Source organism: Lithobates pipiens, unplaced genomic scaffold (genome assembly GCF_037356315.1).
Source record: "Lithobates pipiens isolate NorthernLeopardFrog02 unplaced genomic scaffold, aLitPip1_a1.2 Scaffold_16, whole genome shotgun sequence".
Classification (NCBI taxonomy): Eukaryota; Metazoa; Chordata; class Amphibia; order Anura; family Ranidae; genus Lithobates; species Lithobates pipiens.
Genome location: NW_027507748.1, coordinates 239965928 through 239986921, shown reverse-complemented (window position 1 = coordinate 239986921; position 20994 = coordinate 239965928). Strand labels below are relative to the sequence as shown.

The following is a 20994-nucleotide window of genomic DNA, read 5'->3' as shown; positions in this document are numbered from 1 at the left end:
GTATTCTGTCTTATGAGAATTTGCTTATAGTGAGTATCCTCTTCACTTTCGACATGAGACTAGCATGCAACAAAAAAACTGACATTTGGTCGTCTGAAAATCTGAAAGTGTGTACGAGGCTAAAGATCCAGTAAAGACCTAGAAAGGGAATGGTTAAAGAAAATTACAACACAGTGCTAGAAGAACGACTGCATTTGATATGCGCTTCCTCTGCATTTGATTCTGTTTGACGCAGCTGGATTGGATGTAAATAGCAAGAGCAGGTTAGATGCAGTGTAATTGTGGTTGCTATGAATAATTAATGTTTATCATTCTCCTTATTTAGCTGCTTTTACTTTTTATGTCAATATTTACAAGCATGATCAGATGCAGAAGGTGAAATTTGTCTTTCTAGTTCATGTTCAATGCTCTTTATTTTCTCTGTTTTGAACAGAAGAATGAGGCCAGCCAATGAAATCACGGAGGTGTTGCTGTCTGAGCCAGTCTAAGTATGAGAATCCTCTGCAGCATTTCCTTGTCACACACACAGAGGGGAGTGGTGGATACACAGTGAGAAGAGGTAAAGAGATACTGCAGGGTTCAGTCTTCAAATCTACTGTCTAAATCTCCAAAGTGATGTTGTGGCAACTCCTGTCCTGAAATTGAGACTTCAGTCTTCATGTTTTGCACTTTTTCTGAAGGAAATCCAATAAATTATTGTTTTTTTTGCTGTAGAAGCTGATGGGAACGGAGCCTTCACTAAATGTACTGCCGCATTGAAGAGAGGAGAACAACCTCACCAGCTTTTCCTGCAGGCAAGTAAACAGATTAAGGTGCTTAGGACACTGAAACACAACACCCAGGTTTCCGGATTTGACGTAGTCTACTAATATTCAATTTTTTTTCTCCTGTACAGGCACTTGATTCTTATAGCAAATATTAAAATAATCAGATAGATTAAAAATGAAGCAGCCAGAATCTGGAACAGTTGTGCATAGTAACCAATCCGCTTCTAACTTCAGCTTGTTCAGTTAAGCTTTGAAAATGAAAGCTGAAAGCTGATTGGTTGCCATGCACAGCTGCCACAGTCTTAGTAAATTCCCTTCTGTGTATGTGACATGAAAAGCAGTACCAGTTGAAGAAACTGCAGTGACCGTTGTTACACTACAAGTTGGGTAGCTGAAATGTACTTGTATTAGGCTATTGAGGATTGATGTTCTTGGAAAGCACGACAGCCTACTCCCTAACGCCCTCTTTTGTGGAGTCAGACCTCCTGTCCTACTGTATATATTTTTTTCTTTTAACAGTCTACAATTTTAGGATTATGACATATTTAGGATGTCTGGTTACCTATTCATGCACCTAATAGAATCACGTACAACAGAAATCCCTAATTGGGAGGCTGACGCTAAACTGTTGGGCTATGGGTAAGGTTTTTGGCATTGCAAACTATTAGCTGAGGTTGATTCCCATTATTAACCCTTCATTTTCTTTAGGAATATCAGTGTAAACATGACAGCTCTGTCCTCACACATCAACTACAGCATTTCATAAGCTTGTAAGGCCAAGAGGACTAATGCATTATGCATTTAAAACATGAGTCATCTTGTGCACATTTTACAATGGATAACGATTGCAGGGAAAGCAGGCCTCTTCATAAAGACATGTCTCACAGGTATCTAAAAAATAATGGCGTTATTACAGGCCAAGAAGGCAGCTAACTCTACTCCTGGTAGAGTGTTTCATACGATAGATAGTAAATGAGAAGTAGGATCGGTAATGGGTCATGAAGTACCAGTATGAGGGCATAATCACCATTTTGAGTTTAGTCCTGAGTTTTTGAACTCAGAGGTCAATGCCGTATTTGTGGTATGGCATTGTACTAGCTGATTTTTAAAGATATCATTAAACTGAATATATTTTCATAAAATTTTGTCTGCGTTTTCTGAATGTTTCTTTGAAATTGAGCAGTTAGTTTTACTAATAGAATCTCTGTGATCTTATAATAGGTGTTAATTTTATGAATAGTTTGTTCACTTTGCAAGAGAATTTTCCCTGAGCTTGATGAATTTGGTGAAAATTCACTTTGCAAAGAATACCTATTCAGACTCTTTTGCTTGCACATAATTGGTTAAGATAAGGAAAATTGTCCTTGCAAAGTAAACAGCATATTTGCCTTTAGTAAATCAACACCAATGAGTCACCATAATGTCACTGTATCCTTTTCTACGTTAATCTACGGCTGCATTGTTCTTGTGCGGCTGTATGAGCTAAGCAGATATTCTGCTATACCTTGCCTACTGCCTGCGAGTCTGCCAGCTATGGCTTGGACAGGTTCATAGAACTCAACAGTCCCTCCCACAGTGAAAGTAATAAAACTTGCTTTCATAATATTCAGTATGCAGTTTATAGCAACTCAAAGAATAAGCTATTATGTACAGCTATAGAGTGCAAGGGTCAGTAATGTTTAATGTGCAAAACAGAGTGCAGTGGTCAGAAGTATATGATATAGTACCCCTTACATTGCTGACACTCAGGGGAATGAAGAATGGTTTGGTGTCTGTGAAAAACAGTGGGGAGAAAAATCACACCTGTATCAGGCAAAGGAAAATAAAAATCCCTGTATTTGGACCACTGTTGTTAGTAAGAGGAAAAATGTTCAGGGGCTGGTTTCAGCGAGAGGAAATAATACTGCTCAGTTAGTGATCAGTGGAAGATAATAAATGCTACCGCATGGGTGATCATTCTGCAGAGTACTGTAGAGCGGGGAGACACATGAGTGAGGACCTTTTTTGTTCATATGGAGGTCTAATATTCAAGGATTTGGAAGTGTTGCCGCTATACAGGTATCTGGAGCCACATTTAAAGCTTTGGATAGTGCTTTCACTCCAAAGAAATCTACAGACCTTGTTTGGCAATCTGCCATATCTGACTCCCTGCGATCACCAGGCAAATTGAATTAGGTAAATTCCTGTTTTTATAAAATTATTGTGCAATATTGGTGCCGAGGGCTGGCATCCACCGGCACCCCCGCTGGCAGTGCTTCATCCATTTTTTTCAATTTATAAGGTGGAACCTTTCACATGTAATACAAAATTATGACTACAAATATTCTTATTAAATACCCCTGACAAGGTACTTGAACCTGAAACACATTGGGTACCAGAGATCATTACATACTGGAGAATAACAACCTTCTTTTTTGTCATACATACCATGTAACCTGTTGTTTTTTGTCCTGTTTATGCTGCTTTGCATACTTGTGTAGTATTTTTCCATGTCTTTTTAAATACCGGTCATTACATGATCAAATGATTTTATGTATATTCAATAAAATTATATTTTCTAAATTTATGTTTTTGCTGTCTACAAAGTCCCAATGAAGGGGGGATTCCTTTTTCTTAATTTGTGATCATTGGGAGGAGAAAATGCTCCATGGTCAGCAGAAGAATGCCCAGGTAACAGTGTCATACATATCTCAAGAATTGGTGGTCATTGATTTACATTTTTCCTCTCCATTGTACTCACAATGGAAAGGAGACTACTGACACTCGTCAGTAGTCAACAATCCCCCCATGCCCCCCATGGGGTTATTAGGGTATAAATCCCTCCAGCATTGGTGGACACTGGGGTTCAATGCCCCACAACATTGGTGGTCAGTGCAATTAGAATTCTCCCTGGCATTGATGAGCAGTGGGCTACAAATACCTCCCCCAATATAGGTGGTCAGTGGGGTTTAAATCCTTCCTTCCCCAGCTTTAGCAGTAAGTAGGGTTGAAATCTCCCCCCTTTTCCAACACTGGTGACTAATGGGGTCGAAATCCCCCTTTTCCAGCACTGGCAGTCAGTGGGTTCAGATCTGCCTTCCCCAGCATTGGTTTTTGAAGGTGAGGAGTTTTGGTTGAAATCCCCTCCCTTCCCCAATACTGGTGGTCAGTGGGGTTTAGATCACCCCCCTCCTTTCCACATGGATAGATGATCCTGTGCAAGGCCATTTCACATTTTCACAGCTTATGCTATGAAGAGCTTACTTTCTTCTTCATTCTCCACAGCTGAGATCTTCCATGTCTCTTGATAATTGATTTGCCCTTCACGGTACCCTTTAAGGTTCTGCAGCATCTTTTGTTTGAATAGGTGCTCAAAGCTTAAATGAGGACATGTCTTGCTTACTCTAGAATCTGCAGTTGGGAATTGCATGTTATTATTAGAGAAACACTCTCAACTTCGCCAATTATGGGTTGCCCACGCTGCTGATTTCAGAGTCAAACTGTAGTGCCAGAAGAGGACTCCAGTAAAACTCCGGTGAACTCCATGCCCAAGAGGGTTAAGGCAGTGCTGGAAAATAAAGGTGGCCGCACAAAATATTGACACTTTGGGCCCAATTTGGACATTTTCACTTAGGGGTGTACTCACTTTTGTTGCCAGCGGTTTCGGCATTAATGGCTGCGTGTTGAGTTATTTTGAGGAGACAGCAAATTGACACTGTTATACAAGCTGTACACTCACTACTTTACATTGTAGCAAAGTGACGTTTCTTCAGTGTTGTCACATGAAAAGATATAATAAAATATTTACAAAAATGTGAGGGGTGTACATACCTTTGTGAGATACTGTGTGTGTGTGTGCGTGTGTATATACTATTTTGTTTTTGTTTAATGCAGCTTATGGGTTCTGCTTTATATTACACATTAGCCATTTGTGGGAAACCTGTGTCAAATTTTTTTTAGCAAAGTCCAAAATATTTCTTACCTGCCAGCTACTGACTTTCATTTTACTTCCTCATAAAAAGAAAGTAGATTTATTTGACAACTGGTCTTTCAATAATCCATACTGGCTATTGCTAATTATAATTTCTTAGAGTAGATGCTCATCTATGTGGTCTATTAGCAAATCTCAAATAGGAGGTTTCCTAGTCAACATTTCATTTTTCCAGATTTGCAAATGTGTTTTGCAAACCTTCCCAATATATGCACATATATACAGTATATATATATATATATATATATATATATATATATATATATATAAAAATGTATATGTGTGTGTGTGTGTATATATATATATATATATATATATATATATATATAATGTTTTCCACGTACATATTTTCCTGTGTTATTTTTTTTTCTTCTTTTATGAGCCTTCAACATATTTTCTGAGTTTATGTAACACTGGTTGCTATGTTACAGATTCTTATCTCAGATAGAGTGTATGCATTGAATATATTATGACTGGTATTATTGAGACTGGATAACATAATGTGATTTATGTTTTCAGAGATGTGTTTGGCTAGCCATCAAAGTTGTTTTTTATCAGGTTTTTAGAAGCATTTCTTCCAGTAACTCCACTTTCATGAGAAAAATAATGGCAAGTAAAAAATAATATACCAATTGTATATACAGTATCTCACAAAAGTGAGTACACCCCTCACATTTTTGTAAATATTTTATTATATCTTTTCATGTGACAACACTCAAGAAACTATATTTAACTACAATGTAAGCTATTGAGTGTACAGCTTGTATAACAGTGTAAGTTTGCTGTCCCCTCAAAATAACTCAACACAGCCATTAATGTCTAATCTGCTGGCAACAAAAGTGAGTACACTCCTAAGTGAAAATGTCCAAATTTCAATATTTTGTCTGACCACCATTATTTTCCAACACTGCCTTAACCCTATTGGGCATGGAGTTCACCAGAGCTTTTACAGGTTGCCACTGGAGTCCTCTTCCACTCCTCCATGATGACATCACAGAGCTGGTGGATGTTAGAGACCTTGCGCTCTTCCACCTTCCATTTGAGGATGCCCCACAAATGCTAAATAGAATTTAGGTCTGGAGACATGCTTGGCCAGTCCATCACCTTTACCCTCAGCTTCTTTAGCAAGGCAGTGGTCTTCTTGGAGTTGTGTTTGGGGTCGTTATCATGTTTCAATACTGCCCTGAGGCCCAGTTTCTGAAGGAAGGGGATCATGCTCAGCTTCAGTATGTCACAGTGCATGGTGGCATTCATGGTTACCTCAATGAACTGTAGCTCCCGCAGCACTCATGCAGCCCCAGACCATGACACCCCCACCACCATGCTTGACTGTAGGCAAGACACACTTGTCTTTGTACTCCTCTTCTGGTTGCCAGCAACACATGCTTGACACCATCTGAGCCAAATAAGTTTCATAGTTAGGTTGAATAAAGACACCAGTCTTTATTCAGCCTTTATTCAACCTTTATTCAACCAGTCTTGCACCAGTCCATCCAGTTCAACCTGAGGGAGTGTCTACAATTGTCCCTATCCCTGTATATTGCACACTCACATCAGTCCCCACCCTCAAGGAGCCACAATCCAAGGTCCCCATTCATATACTAGGGCAAATTTTGGACAGTAGCCAATTAACCTACCTGCATGTCTTTGGATTGTGGGAGGAAACCGGAGTGCCCGGAGGAAACCCACGCAGGCACAGGGAGAACATGCAAACTCCAGCCAGGTATTGTCCTAGTTGGTATTTGAACCAGCGACCATTCTTACTGCTAGGTGAGAGTGCTAACCACTACACCACTGTGCCTGTTTATCTTAGTCTCATCAGACCACAGGACATGGTACCAGTAATCCATGTCCTTAGTCTACTTGTCTTCAGCACACTGTTTGCAGTATTTTTTGTGCATCATCTTTAGAAGAGGCTGCCTTCTGGGATGACAGCCATGCAGACCAATTTGATGCAGCGTGGATATGAAGCTGAGCATGTGCACTCAATTTCTTTGGTCGACCATGGCGAGGCCTGTTCTGAGTGGAACCTGTCCTTTTAAACCTCTGTATGGTCTTGGCCACCATGCTGCAGCTCAGTTTCAGGGTCTTGGCAATCTTCTTATAGCCTAGGCCATCTTTATGTAGAGCAACAATTCTTTTTTTTTAGATCCTCAGAGAGTTCTTTGCCATAAGGTGCCATGTTGAACTTCCAGTGACCAGTATGAGAGAGTGAGAGCGATAACAACAAATTTAACACACCTGCTCCCCTTTCACACCTGAGACCTTGTAACACTAATGAGTCCCATGGCTAATTGGGCTCAATTTACATATTTTCACTTAGGGGTGTACTCACTTTTGTTGGTAACAGTTTAGACATTAATGTGTGTGAGTTATTTTGACAGCAACATTATTACATTGTAGCAAAGTGTAATTTCTTCAGTGTTGTCACATGAAAAGATATAATAACATATTTTCAAAAATGTGAGGGGTGTACTCACTTTTGTGGGATGCTGTATAAACAAATCAAAAAAAGATGATAAAAAAATTAAATAACGTCCCAAGAAGTGCTCTTGTGCTCTGATCTTCTACAAAGTGCAACGTGCTCCAAAGTTACACTCTGTGGTGTGACACACTCCCCTTCTGTGTCCCCACTTACCATATCTATTGGACCCCTAGCTTTCCAGTCTAAGCCCACGTACACACGGTCGGAGATTTTTCCAACCAAATCCGTCGGATTTTGCCTGACGGATTTAGTCCAACGGATTGTGTCCGAAACTGTTGCATACACACGGTCGGGCCAAGTTGGCAAAAAATCAGATCTTTCAGAACGTGATGACGTAATTTCGTTACGATGGGACTACATTCAGGCTAGTAGCCAATAGCTTTGATGTAGGAATTTGATCTGAGCATGCGTGGCACTTGGTCTGATGAAAATGCTCTACACATGATCGGATTAGGTCCGTCCGGCCCAGTTGGTCGGGAAATATTTCCAACATGTTGGAAAATTGGGTCGGACGGAGATTCGGACGGAATCAGTCCGATGCATACCACACACAGTCGGATTATCTGACGACGCGGTCTGATAAGACTCATTCCGACAGATTCTCTGACCATGTGTACAAGGGCTAAGGGTCAAACAAGCAGAAATCCAGCAGCAGGCTGATGGATTGAACAAGTCCATAAAGTTCTCCCCCAGCACAGCAGTTTATAAATGGAAAGAAAGGGAACTGATAGTGAAGTACTGTGAAAAAGGTGTTTATTGCACGAACATTGATTCCTACTTACAAAACTCCAGATCAAATAGGCATGTGTATTAATCCAAGAATACCATCAGGAACGCTACATCTAGCATGCGTTCCACCAAAACCAGAAGTGAGGTCATATGGACTCAGCACCGGAAATTACGTCAACGTTTTTCACCCTCCCACAAGGCGTCATCAAGGACCTAATTTCCAGTTTAACAGACCCAGCTTTTATATACACTGTGGTGCTTATAGCCTTTCTTTTATATTGTTCACATGTTCTTGGAGCCCAACTCCCAGCTTTCTAGTGGTTCTATCCACATACTGAAGCCTCCCGAACAGGCTAAAAGATAGGTAACATGCATGGTCCCACAGGTGTTAATTTTTTTTTATCTTGGAGGACTTCACATTTCACATCTCACTCACGGGTGAGTCCCACAAGATAAAAAAGTTTATCACCTGTGGGACCGTGTATTTTGCCTATCTTTTAGCCTTCCCATGTGGGCTTCAGTATGTGGGTAGAACCACTAGAAAGCTGGGAGTCAGACTCCGAGAACATGTGCACAATATAAAGAGAGGCTATAAGCACCACAGTCTGTCTAACCACTTTATGCTCTTTATGGATCACCATGCGAGGGATCGGAGTGGTTTGACATTCTGTGGGATAGATAAAGTAGAGGCCCATTGGAGAGGAGGAAACCTAAAAAAGGCCATCTCTCAAAATGAAATGCAATGGATCCATAGTTTGGGTACTCTTAGCCCCTGTACACATGGTCGGAGATTTCGACAACCAAATCTGTCGAATTTTCTCCGTCGGATTTTCTCCGTCGGATCTTGTCCAAAACTGTTGCATACACACGGTCCGACTAAGTTGTCGAAAAAAACCAATCTTTCAGAACGTGATGACGTAATTTCCTTACGATGGGACTAGATTCAGGCTAGTAGCCAATAGCTTTGATGTAGGAATTTGATCTGAGCATGCGTGGCACTTGGTCCGATCAAAATTCTCTACACATGATCGGATTACGTCCGACCGGCCCAGTTGGTCGGGAAATATTTCCAACATGTTGGAAAATTGGGTCTGACGGAGATTCGGACGAAATCAGTCCGATGCATACCACACACAGTCGGATTATCTGACGACACGGTCCGATAAGACGCATTCCGACGGATTCTCCAACCGTGTGTACGCGGCATTAGTCTTTTTGGGTTGAACATTGAGCTAGATTTGAATTGTTTTCTCTTAAATTGGTAATCTCTTAATTTTTTCAATTTATTTAATGGTATTTATTTTTAAATTTTATTTTTATTTTCATTTTTCATTTAAATTTTTATTTGTATGTTCATGTTTATTTTTATTTTCATTTTTATATTTTCATTTTTATTTCCAATTGTTCTTCAGTATGCATATTTTGTTTTTAATAAAGGGTGTTCATTACAATAGTTTTTACATAATAGGATGTTTTTTATTTTTTCTAACTAAGATATGCATATGTGCATAATTGACGTCTTTTGGACGGAGTATATAGATATTTCTTTTGTTTTTCTATGGGAAAATGCCCGCTTATACTGAAGGTAGTAATGTGGTCTTTGGTCCACGAATGAATGAAATAGTAAAAACCCATTGGATAGACAAGAGGGAGTTGACTCCCCTTGTATATAAAAGCTCGGTCTGTTCAACTGATGCCTTGTGGGAGGGCGAAACGCATTGACATAATTTTTGGTGCCAAGTCCATGCGAGATCACTTCCAGTTTTGGTGAAATGCATGGTCGCTGCAGCGCTCCTGATGGTATTCTCGGATCAATACACATGCCTATTTGATCTTGAATCAATGTTTGCGCAATAAACACCTTTTTTACAGTACTTCACTATCATTTCCCTTTCTTTCCGTTTATAAACTGCTGTGCTGGGGGAGATCTTTATGGACCTGTTCAAGCCATCAGCCATTGCTAGATTTCGGCTTGTTTGACCCTTAGACTGAAAACCTAGGGGTCCATTAAATCGCGTGAGTGGGGACACAGAAGGGGAGTGTGTCACACCACAGAGTGGAACTTTGGAGCATATTGCACTTTGTAGAAGATTGGAGCACAAGAGCACTTTTTTGGCAAGTTATTGAAAAGAGAAGTACGGAGGGTTTTTTTTTGGCCCATTTATATTTGCCTAGGTGGATTCTGCATCTGTCCCCTGGCGCCTTTGTACTGAGAACCGAGCAATCGAACATTGCCGATGTCTAGGTTCTCACAGTTCCCCAAGTGGAGAGCAGCTGACTGTCAATCAGAGTGCTGAGTTGTGGAGGGGCGGGAAGCAGCTGTCTCAGGCTCTCAGCAGCCGCATAGGAGAAGCCCAGCCAAACAAGCTCAGGCTGGACTTCTCCTTTAATTTGTTTTATTATCATATTTGTTTTGTTTATATATACAATTGGTATTAACCTGTACAGTGTTGCAAATGCCATGTATTAATTTGTAGCTTAAGTGCACTATAAGATTTTGATGAAGTCATTTTGCACAGTTGCGAGCAATGTAATCTACATATTTATATCATATTAAGTTTGTAGCACCTTGTGTACAGCTGCTGCAAGTTTCTTTTTCACACACACACACACACACACACACATACACATACACATACACATACACATACACACACACACACACACACACATATATATATATATATATATATATATATATATATATATATATATATATAATATTTTTTTTTTTCACCTTTAGTGCAAGTTTTTATAAATTAAAAAAATAATATAGCATATACAGTTGTGATATATGTGATTCTGCACTTCTGGGTAGGAGGTGCACCACTTTTGCTGTGATTAGTCAAATCTAGCATATCCCTTAGTGAAAGCAGCACACTTCACACACAAAAACATAGGTTAGGCACACATTTAACTGGAATAGAGGGAGGGGAGAAGACAAGGGGGGAGGGAGACAAAATAGCATTAACTCTTAGGAAAACAAGGAAGGGAGAGGATGGGAATTAAGGAATGATAAGACAGAACCGGCAGGGGTGAGGGGAGAGGGGGGGAAGGGGGACGGGTACAGGGAGGGTTTTCCTAGAAGGCTGAAGGTGGGAGCCCCCAGGTAACTATGGAGAGAAGGCAACATCAGGAGGAAGCCTGCCTAGTCCATATATTCAACAAAAAGGGGGAACTCTGGCCAACCTTATCAGGTGTTTTGTTTTGCGGAGAGATGGGAAAAGGGGTGGGGGGTGGTGGATTATAGGGGGGAGGGTAGCAGGGGCGGGGGGGTGTGTTCCGTTTTTTTTTTTTTTTCTCCTCACTCCCTCTCTGTCATTCAGTCAGGTACCTTCTGGGTCTGTCCACGCGCTCCTAAGAACTTGGTGAGTAGTAATACATGGTAGCGATCAATGTGATTACGTACAATGTTAGTGGCTTAAATATAAAGAATAAAAGGTATAAAATCAATAATGAACTTCAGTTCTTGGGAGCTAATGTGGTATGTCTACAGGAGACGTATATTACTCACGCGGCAGGGATTAAACTAGCTTCATTCCAATTTCCAGTGTGGTTCTAGAGAGATACGCCATCTGCACACTCAAGAGGAGTGGCCTTAGTAGGACAGCTAGGTTTGAAGTAGAGGGGCGCCTGGTACACCCAGAAGGAAGGTACTTGTTTATAAAAGGTAAACTGCTTGATATGAAGTGTACGATTGTAAATGTGTATGCACCGAATAGGAATCCTGACAGATTTCTTAACCACTTTCAGACCGGACCAATTTGCTGGCCAAAGACCAGACCACTTTTTGCGATTCGGCACTGCGTCGCTTTAACTGACAATTGCGCGGTCGTGTGACGTGGCTCCCAAACAAAATTGACGTCCTTTTTTTCCCACAAATAGAGCTTTCTTTTGGTGGTATTTGATCACCCCTGCGGTTTTTATTTTTTGCACTATAAACAAAAATCGAGCGACAATTTTGAAAAAAACGCATTATTTTTTACTTTTTGTTATAATAAATATCCCCCAAAAAAATATAAAAAAACATTTTTTCCCCTCAGTTTAGGCCGATACGTATTCTTCTACATATTTTTGGTAAAAAAAAATCGCAATAAGCTATTATTGATTGGCTTGCGCAAAAGTTATAGCATTTACAAAATAGGGATAGTTTTATAGCATTTTTATTAATAATTTTTTATTATTTTTTTTTTTTACTAGTAATGGCGGCGATCAGCAATTTTTATTGTAACTGCGACATTGTGGGGGACCCATCGGACATTTTTGACACATTTTTGGGACCATTGTCATTTATACACTAATCACTGCTATATAAATGCAGTGATTCCTGTGTAAATGACACTGGCGGTGAAGGGGTTAACCAGTGGGTGGCAGTGTAGAGGTTAAGTGTTCCTAGGGGTGTGTTACTAACTGTGGGGGGGTTGGGATTCCATTTAGTGAACACTGATCTCTGCTCCAATCACATGGAGCAGAGATCAGCGTCACTAGTTGCTAGGCAGAATGGAGAAATGTTGTTTACAATGGCACTTCTCCATTCGGCCGCTCCGTGAGACGATCGTGGGGATGCCCGCGGCGATCGAGTCCGCGGGTCCGGCAACTGGACTCACGGGGTCCCGACCAGCGTGGGAGCGCGCCGCCGGCGGCGCGCTCCCGATGGCAGGGCTGCAAATTTAAAGGGACGTACATGTACGCCCATTTGCCTGCCCGTGCCATTCTGTCGACGTACATCGTCGTGCCCTGGTCGGCAAGTGGTTAAGAATGTCTTAAAAAAACTGGAGGACTTTAAGGCCAGTAAACTGATCGTGGTAGGAAACTTCAATTGGACCATAGAATCAAGGTTACATACCTCAGGGGGAGGCACACGAGTGTCCGAGCAGAGACAGGGAGCAGTTAAAGGGGTTGTAAAGTACATTTTTTTTTTTAAATAACAAATGTTATACTTACCTACACTGTGCAGCTCGTTTTGCACAGAGTGGCCCCGAACCTGGTCTTCGGAGGTCCCTCGTAGACTGTCTCGGCTTCCCCCCCACAAGTACTTCTCACATTCATGTGAGCTCCCTCGCATGCTGAGAAGCACTTGCGGACGCGCTCCCCGTGATACAGCCGGTGGCTATAGCCGCTCACTATATCACCCGGCCCCGCCCCCGACACGCCGCATCATTGGATGTGATTGACAGCAGCGTGAGTCAATGGCTGCGCTGCTTTTAATCCATCCACTCTAGCCAATCAGTGGCCAGGGTGAGCGGCGAAGAGGAGGTCGGGGGCGAGCGCAGGACTTTCGAGGGGTCAGGTAAGTAAAACGGGGGGGGGGGGGCTGAGGGCGCCGTCACTGTCAGATGTTTTTTCACCTTAATGCATAGAATACATTAAGGTGAAAAAATATTTACCTTTACAACCCCTTTAAGAAAGCATTGGCCAAATGACAGCTACAAGCTACATGGAGGATTAGGCATTTAAAAGAGCAGGACTATACCCACTTCTCTGCTGTTCATAACTCTTTCTCTAGATTAGATTATATTTTAATAGAACACCAACTAGTGTCCAATCTCAAAAAGGCAGAAATTAAACCAACCACCTTGTCAGACCATGCCCCAGTAGAAATACAATTAGAGATACAAAGAGACGTGAGGACGGGGAGAACCTGGAAGCTAAATTACTCAGTCATCCAGGACCAAGAATTGATCAGTATGATTGAGCAGTAGTTGACGTCCTTTTTCAAACTAAACAATACGCCAGAAATTTCCAGAGCTACGCTCTGGGAAACACATAAAGTTGTCATAAGAGGGATCCTTATTGGGATTGGAGTAGGGAAAAAGAAGGAAAGGGAAAAAAAGAAAGTCCAGTTATATAGGGAGATCCAGGAATTAGAGCAAAAAACTAGACCCAATGGGATAGGGGAAAGACAAGAGCTGATAGCTAAAAAAGAGAGATAGACGAGTGCTTAGAACAGGAGAGGAAATTGGCATTTCATAATATAAATAAGGATAGATATCAGTTGGGAAACAGGTCAGGTAAATGGATGGCGAGAAGGGTGAAGGAACACAAGAATTGGACCTTTATCCCAATGGTAAGGGATAGAAGGGGGGAGATGCAATTCTCTACCCCGGATATTGCAGAAAATTTCCACTGTTATTATAGCACTCTTTATAATATAAGTCAGAAGGGTGTAGATAGGGGAAAACAGAAGGAAGTAATAAGGGAGTACCTACGGGACCTGGACTTCCCAAAGGGGGAGAAGGAAGAGATGGAGGCATTGGAGGCCCCCATATCGACAGAGGAAGTAGAGCGAGCAATAAAAAGTAAGGCCCTGGGGGGAAGCCCGGGCCCCAATGGATACTCCATTCTGTATTATAAGAAGTTTCAGAAGCATTTAGTCCCCAAATTGTGTGACTACTTTAATGCAGTGGGAGCAGGGGAGAGCTTCCGTAAGGAGGCACTCCTAGCTCATGTTACTTTAATATTGAAAGAGGGGAAAGATCCAGCATCCCAGGAGAGCTATCACCCAATCTCATTATTAAATGCTGACATAAAGACCTTCGCAAAAATAATAGCTGACAGATTGAAAGTATTTCTCCCGAAATTGTTACAAACGGATCAGGTAGGGTTTGTCCAAGGGCGGGAGGGGAGAGATAATTCCTTGAAGTCTATATTGCTGATCCGGGAAGCCACCAGGACGGGTACCCCCACAGTACTCATGTCAGTAGATGCTGAAAAGGCTTTTGACAGAGTCCATTGGGGGTTTATGTTTGAGACGTTGAAGTACCTGGGGTTGGGTGAGAGGATGATGGGATAGATTGAGTCTCTTTATTTCCATCCAGCGGCTAGAATTGGAGTTAACGACTCCCTGTCCTGCCCCCTTGAATTGTTCAATGGGACAAGACAGGGATGCCCACTCTCACCACTCCTATTTATAATTACGTTGGAACCCCTCCTGGTGGCAATCCGGAAAAATCAAGATATCCAAGGAATCCAGGTTGGCAGGAGAGAATATAAAGCGTCCGTGTTCGTGGACGACTTATTATTATACGTATCTAAACCCAGAATAACCATCCCCCCAATTTTGAAGGATCTAGAGCAGTACGGGAGTTTATCTAATTTTAAAATAAATATGACTAAGTCAGAGATCTTGAACCTGACCCTGCCAGAAGGGGAGCAGAGAGCAATCTCAGCTTATCTGCCGCTTAAGTGGTGTAAAAGGGAATTGAGTTACTTAGGCATAAAACTGACAGCTCAAATAGCCGATCTATATAAAGCTAACTATATACCCCTACTTAATAAAATCAAAGATCAACTGAATAGAATGCAGTATAAAGCACTCACATGGATGGGAAAGATAAATGCAATCAAAATGTTTATACTGCCTATGTTAATCTATACGTTTCAAATGGTTCCAATCCCTCTCCCCCAGAGTTATTTCAGTAAATTAAAAACCTTGGTGGGGAAGTTAATTTGGGCTCTTAAATGCCCCCGCATCGCTTATAATATACTGGTGAAAGATAAAGATAGAGGGGGACTAGCATTGCGAGACTTTAAAAAATACTACGAAGCAACAGTGATCTCTAGATTAACAGATTGGCTGTATAATAAGATGGAGAAGAGTTGGACGGAGTTAGGAATTACACAGAGTAGAACAGATATGGGTAAAATGATATGGATACCACCCCAGCATCAAGATTTAAGAGTAACCATGAGCACTTTAACAAATAGCACATTAAATATTTGGGATAGAATAAAGAGACACAAATGGAATTATAATTCCCCACTAACGCCACTTTTGGACACAAATTATTTTCCGCTCGGGAGCATTTATATTTTAGTAGATGGGCTAATAGGGAGGAAATAGCACTACAGGATGTGATGAAAGGGAATAGAATATACAAATACAGTGAAATTACACAGGAATGGGGACACAAACCACTAGACAGATGGAGATATATTCAAATTGTACACTTCGCACAAGCTCTACCACAGCCACTACGAGGCAGGACATGCCTGAGACCACTACAGAAAGTGCTGAAGTCAGCTCAAAGTTTAGAGAGCAGAATATCTAAAATATATAAAATATTAAGGTGGGAGGCGGATCATGAATATCCGGCCTACCTGGGAAAATGGGAGATAGGACTCCTAAGAAATGACGAGCACAGGAATAAAATAATTAGGATGACCCACTTAGCAACAAAAGATACACAAACAATTGAAATGTCTTACAAGCTGCTTGTTAGGTGGTATATGACCCCCCAGAGGATACATAGGATAAGAGGAGATGCTCAGTCAACTTGTTGGAGGCATTGTACTGCATCGGGGACTTTCATACACCTGTAGTGAAATGCCCTAAAATACTATCCTACTGGGACAAAATAATAGAAATAATATCTCTAATAACAGGGGAAAGAATCGAAAAACACCCATGGGTATGCTTGTTCCATGACTCCGAGAAGGGGGCAGCACAATACAAACTGACATTAATTCCATACCTATTAAACGCAGCCAAGGCTTTGATCCCATGCCTCTGGAAAACCCAGCAGGCCCCGACAATAAGAGTGGATTGAGAGGGTTGAGTGGATAAGAGTCATAGAACAGTCAATACACAAGATGTAAGAAACAGGGGAAAAATATCAAAGGGTATGGCAACAATGGCTGGTATTTCTTAAAACAGAGAGATACCTTTGAATATTAGAGGGTACTACTGACAGAGAGGGAATTGAGTGAGATAAGGGGAGTGTTGATTATTATTTTTTTTTTTTTTCATGAAGGTGGGAGGGTTAAGAAAATATGTGTCAAATGTAAATAGGATTCTTTAAGATGTCTATCTAAAAGAAATGCATTTGTATAACTGAATTACAAAATAAGATAAAGAATATATAAAAAAAAAAAACATACGGGCTACTGGAGCTGCAGCTCCAGGCCCCTTACCCTAAGATAGGCCCATTTAAAAAAAATCACAAAAAAACACCAAAAAAAATTATTGACTTCGAGGGTCGTGGCTCAGTGACCAGGGGTCACATAGAGCCCAAATTTAGGGGGTAGGTAGCTGAAGGTCTACCCCACTACTGGTCAGAATTGGGGCTCCTATTCCCTATGATCCTGGAGATACGGGGCTCAGCCTGTCAGAAGCTACATACAGAGCGGCCAGTTTAAATACAAGCTGGCACACTCTGTTTGCAGCAGACTGAGAGGATGAGCTCACAGTGCCTCTCCTCACTTCTTGTCAGAGGCACTGAGCTCAATGGACAGCTTGGAGCCTGCAGAGTTTGACAGGCAGCACCGCCTATCAATCTCGCTCGCAGTAGCAGCATAGTCCAACAATGTAAAACTACCATTCAGAAATGTAAAGAAAAAAAAAGGAGACAGCAGTAGCACCTCATGTACGCCTGTCAGCTGCTGCTATATGTCAGGTATTCACCAGGGCTGAAGTGCTGTGAGTGGCTTCCCTTGCAACTGAGTGCACAGTACTCCTGAGGATGGAACAGCGCGTACAGGGCACGGAGAGGCAAGGGTTGACAGCAGGTGACACGTATGCAGAAGGTCTTCTGGAAGAAGAGGTACCTGTTGAAGATGGTCTTGGAACTGGATTGAAGAGAACGCCCGGCTGGGGTTCTAACACTTGGAGTGAGGAACAGCAGGAGGCTGAGGGTCAAACACCAGGGAAATTAGATCAGAGTCCGAGAGCAAGCCAGGTCATGCACAAAAGGTCAGTCTGTAGATCCAAGTGTCAAACACAGGGAATAGAGACAGAGACAAGTCCAGGAGGAAGGACGGGGTCAAACACAGGAACAACAGAGAGGGAGATCCGAGAAGCAAGCCAAAGGTCAAATTGCAGGAGAAGTCCAAGAGTAGTCAGGTACGATCCGTATCACGCATATGCGTGTGCCAACCCGTGGTACTGTGTGCGCACGGACCCGCTAATTTGTGCACCCGTATGCGCAAACCCGCCGCATCGCGGACCCGTGTGCGCCGTGGCGTCATTCTACTCCACATGTGCATGGGGAAGCACCGACACTGAAGTCTGTTGATACTCTGACAGTGCCACCCCCCCAAGGAGCAGCCTCTGGATGCCCAATCTGGCTGGTAGCTCAGGGTGTCTCCGGTGGAAATCCCTTATTAAGCGGGGAGCGTGGATGTTAATGTAGGGTTCCCAAGAGTTATCTTCAGGGGGATACCCCTTCCACTTTACCAGTTATTGAGTCTGTCTCCCCCTCTTGTGACAATCCATTATGGCCTCCACCTCAAATTCTTCTTCGCCTTCGACTTCGACTGGTGGAGGTGGTGCCACTTCCCTTCCGGAGAAAGAGCTTGGGATCACTGGTTTCAATAGGGATGCATGGAACACTGAGTGAACCTTGTATGAACTAGGTAGTGCCAGTTCAAAGGCCACTGTGTTTACCGCCCTCTTGATTTCGAAGGGGCCGATGAACTTGGGACCGAGCTTTCGTGACGTTTATGGTAATTTCAGGTTAACAGAGGATAACCATACTTTCTCCCCGATCTTGAAACTCGGGCTATTCTTTCTTCCTCTATTATAATATTCCTTGTAATCCCTTTGAGCCTTTTTCATAGCCTCTTGGATTTGTAAGAAATTGTCCTGGATTGACTGTACCCATTCTTGTACTGCAGGAGTGGAGACTTCGGGGACGGAATCTGGCAGGAAGGAAGGGTGGAAGCCGTAGTTAGCCCAAAAGGGTGTTTGGTTGGTAGCGGAGTATACAGAGTTATTGTAGGCGAATTCCGCACAGAGCAGGAGAGAGAAACAATTGTCTTGGGAGCAGGAGCAGAAACAACGGAGGTATTGCTCTAATGTTTGATTTGTTCTTTCTGTTTGCCCGTTGCTTTGCGGGTGGTATGCGGAAGATAATAAGGTCTTGATCTCCAGATCCTTGTAGAGGTCCTTCCAGAACTTGAAGGTGAATTGGATTCCCCTATCAGACACAATGTTGGAGGGGACGCCATGTAGCCTCACGACTTCCTTGATAAAGATACTTGCCGCAGCAGGAGTGCCACACATGGGTAGGAAATGTGCCATCTTTGAGAGGCGATCCACTACTACTAGGATCATGGTAAACTTGTCAGAAGGTGGCAGGTCAACAATAAAATCCATAGAGATCTCTCTCCAGGATCGTTTGGGAACAGGCAAAGACCTCAAAAGTCCCCAGGCTTTGTTGTTTTCCCCCTTGTTATGTTGGCAAATGATACAAGACTGGACATAATTCTTGCAATACCTCCCCCAACCCGGCCACCGAAAGAAACGGTTGATCAGATCGGCAGTTTTTTGGATCCCAAAATGTCCTGCCATCTTGTGATCGTGAAAGGTCTGTAAAATCTGGAGTCTTGCTGAAGGAGGGATAAATACCTTGCTGTGTGTGCTCATAGCAAATCGTGTTTATTTTCCAAGGAGGATGCTGCAGTTTCGGAGAATTGGTTGGTGGCTTGCTTAATGGCTGTTTCTAGATCAGGTTGGATGATTTGGAGAAAGTTGTGCAGAGACAGAATAGTTGCAGGTTCAGGTGGTTCTGCAGCTTCTGGAAACATTCGGGAGAGTGCGTCGGAGACCGAGAACTTCTCGCTATAAAATTCGCTCTGGAAGAATGGAAGTACCATAATTCCTCTCCGGGGGACTGAGTTATCGGGAAGCGAAGGCAACTGGGTGAAGGAGAGCCTTCGGGACACTTCTTTGGGAAAGGATAGCCCCTGTTGCGGATTCTGAGGCGTCTACCTCCAATACATAAGGAATACTTGGATCTGAATGTCAAAGGATGGGGGCTAATATAAAAAGTCTCTTTAATTCATCGAAGGCTTCCTGGGCTTGCTGAAACCATTGGAACTTAACTTGCTGGCGGGTCAGTTGAGTGATGGGGGAAATAATGGTGGAGAACCCCTGAATAAATATGCGATAAAAATTGGGGAAGCCAACGAATCGCTGAACAGATTTCTTGTCTTAAGGTGGCGGCCACTCCTGGATGGCTTTGACCTTTTGTGGATCCATTGAGATTCCTCCTGTGGTGATGATGAACCTGAGGAATTGGATGGTGTCTCTTTTGAACTCACATTTTTCTCCTTTTAAGTAGAGCCTGTGTTCTCTGAGAATGAGAAGGACCTTCCCGATGCGGGTACGGTGCAGTTCTAGTGAATTGGAGAAAATCAGAATATCGTCAAGATATACAATCACAAAATTGTCTAGCTACTCACAGAAGATATCATTGACCAGGTGCTGGAACGTGGCCGGGGCATTACAGAGCCTGAAGGACATCACTAGATATTCAAAATGTCCATATATAGACCTGAAAGCCATCTTCCACTCATCCCCATCACAGATTCGGAATAAATTATATGCTCCCCGAAGATCTAGTTTAGTGAACACCTTGGCAGTTCTTAGACGTGGAAAAAGTTCAGGGATGAGAGGAAGCAGGTACCTGTTCTAGTAATTTTATTAAGTTCCCTGTAGTCCACACAAGGCCTGAGAGGACCAGAGGCCAGACACTCACCTCTTGTGGTCACTATTTCGCCCACTTCATAAACCTCTCCTTCCTCCACATCCTGAGGTTGTGGTGTGGTGACTTCCCCTTCTTTATGAGGTTGGGGGTCCCTGGTGTACCATTTATGTCCCCAGACTGTGGTGCTACGACAGACTGTGACTTCTTACATAGTTACATAGTTAGTCAGGTTGAAAAAAGACACAAGTCCATCCAGTTCAACCTTAAAAACAAATAAATAAAATAAAAAATAATCGTACAATCCAATATACCCAATTTTATGCCCACAATTGATCCAGAGGAAGGCCAAATAAACCCCAGCACAGCATGCTCCAATTTGCTACAGAAGGGGAAAAAAAAATCCTTCCTGATCCCCCAAGAGACAATCGGATTTTCCCTGGATCAACTTTACCTATGTTAGTACCCAGTTATATTATGTACATTCAGGAAAGTATCCAGGCCTTTCTTAAAGCAATCTACTGAGCTGGCCAGAACCACCTCTGGCGGGAGTCTATTCCACATTTTTACAGCTCTATCTGTGAAGAAACCTTTCCGTACTTGAAGATGAAATCTCTT

The 20994-nt window shown here is 42.4% G+C and overlaps 1 long non-coding RNA gene across 1 annotated transcript in view; it reads left to right on the top strand.

Moving 5' to 3' along the window:
• Nucleotides 1-431: 431 nt before the first annotated feature.
• Nucleotides 432-20994, top strand: part of LOC143982470 (uncharacterized) — a 118979-nt gene continuing 98416 nt past the window's right edge. The window contains exons 1-2 of the long non-coding RNA XR_013274463.1: nucleotides 432-559; nucleotides 715-794. This is a non-coding gene — a long non-coding RNA (uncharacterized LOC143982470). The remainder of the gene's footprint in view (nucleotides 560-714; nucleotides 795-20994) is intronic.